Source organism: Salvelinus sp. IW2-2015, linkage group LG10 (genome assembly GCF_002910315.2).
Source record: "Salvelinus sp. IW2-2015 linkage group LG10, ASM291031v2, whole genome shotgun sequence".
In the NCBI taxonomy this organism is placed as follows: domain Eukaryota; kingdom Metazoa; phylum Chordata; class Actinopteri; order Salmoniformes; family Salmonidae; genus Salvelinus; species Salvelinus sp. IW2-2015.
In genome coordinates this window covers 5238108-5240060 of record NC_036850.1, presented here as the reverse complement: position 1 = coordinate 5240060, position 1953 = coordinate 5238108, and the positions used below count along the sequence as shown (strand labels likewise).

Below are 1953 nucleotides of genomic sequence, written 5' to 3'. Positions count from 1 at the left end.
GCTTTAACAAGAAATTTGTGGAGTGGTTGAAAAACAAGTTTTAATGACAAGTTTTCACGCCAACGAGCGTCTGCGACGCCCAAGGGCTAAAATAGAACTCATTCCTATTTCTGACGCAGATCGCGCTGCAAGTCCTGCCTCTCCCATTCTCCTCATTTGGTTTATAGAAGCAGGTACCCACTTGCCATCTCCTCATTGGATTATACCTACGTGGTGTGATTTGAAATGACGAACTTTGTTCCCGGTTGTCGTGGTAATACAATGAAAGTTTAGATGCGATCACCATATAAGTTCAAAGATGAAAAAGCCTGGAAGGAGGAGAGATGACTAGAAACGATTCGGTTGGCCGTTTTATGTGTGGATTAATTGTCGGAGTAGAGGTCCTTGTGCATTTCAGGTAAAATAACAACTCAATGTTTATATCCCAGGATAAATTAACTAGCAACAGCAAGCTAGCTAAATAGGACAAATTAACGTTAGCTAGCAAGTGCAAGCTAACTAGCTAAATTGCCATACATGTTTAATGCTTTTCGATCTGTCCACAAATTAATYTCATTGGTTCAGTTTGTTTTGATATTTTAACCTGCGTGTTGTGATCGCGTTTGGTGTGGGGGGGCAAAACAAATGTATGCACGATAGCGCACGATGGCGCACCCTCGCAGCCGGTTTGGGTTCCGTGTAAGTCAACTCCCCAGATACTAAGCAAAGACTAAGACTAGAACACACAACACACACACAACACGCACACACACACAAACACATACACACGCAAACACACACACACATGTCTGACCAACATAAATGAATCAGCAGCGCATCCCCATTGATTTCTCCTCCCTCTATCCTTCCCTCTGACTCTCCATCCCTTCCCCCATCCCTCCTTTGCCTGTTAAGATCAATACAACCCAAAGCCCCTCCAGGACGATGTCATCAAAACTCTCAATGATGTCCAACCAGCCAAACCCAAAGGCTCTCCAGTCCCAGAGCTGGGGATAGAACCTGGCTTCTATRCAATAACTGATTCATCTTCTAGATTTATCTCACTGCTTTAACTTCAAACAAGACTAAACCCACATACATGTGGAGTGGGATACATATAAACAGGTGAAAGCTGAGGAGGCCCATCCATGCTACATGTCCAGCGTGTTAGTTAGGCTACTGCTGACATGGCAAAGTATGTTAGGTGTTCAATAGTTCCTGTGGGACAGGGTGTCTGGTTGCTGTGGATCTGTAAGCGTATTGTGTACTGTACATGCAGACACATGCACGCACACACACGTAGAGCGGTACAAATGTTTACACATGCATGTAAAGTGCACTCGGGAAAGCATTCAGACCCCTTGACTTTTTCCAACTTTTTGCTACGTTACAGCCTTATTCTAAAATGGATTAAATAACTTTTTTTCCTCATCAATTAATACAAAATACCCCATGATGACAAAGAAACAACAGGTTTTTAGAAATTTTTGCAAATGTATTAAAAATAGTTAACTGAAATATCACATTTAGTATTCAGACCCTTTACTCAGTACGTTGTTGAAGCACCTTTGGCAGCAATTACAGCCTTGAGTCTTCTTGGGTATGACGTTATAAGCTTGGTACACCTGTATATAGGGAGTTTCTCCCATTCTTCTCTGCAGATCCTCTCAAGCTCTATCAGGTTTGATGGGGAGTGTCGATGCACAGCTATTTTCAGGTCTTTCCAAAGATGTTAGATCCGGGCTCTGGCTGGGACACTCAAGGACATTCAGWGACTTGTCCCGAAGCCATTCCTGAGTTGTCTTGGCTGTGTGCTTAGGGTCGTTATCCTGTTGGAACGTGAACCGTCACCCCAGCCCGTGGTCCTGAGTGCTCTGGAGCAGGTTTTCATCAAGGTTCTCTCTGTACTTTGCTCCATTCATCTTTCCCCCGATCCTGACTAGTCTCCCAGTCCCTGTCACTAAGAAACATCCC

At 43.8% G+C, this 1953-nt stretch overlaps 1 protein-coding gene across 4 annotated transcripts in view; it reads right to left on the bottom strand.

The window, feature by feature from the left end:
- Nucleotides 1-1953, bottom strand: part of LOC111969192 (serine/threonine-protein kinase BRSK2) — a 192979-nt gene that overhangs the window by 103083 nt on the left and 87943 nt on the right. The gene's annotated exons all lie outside the window — the stretch shown is intronic.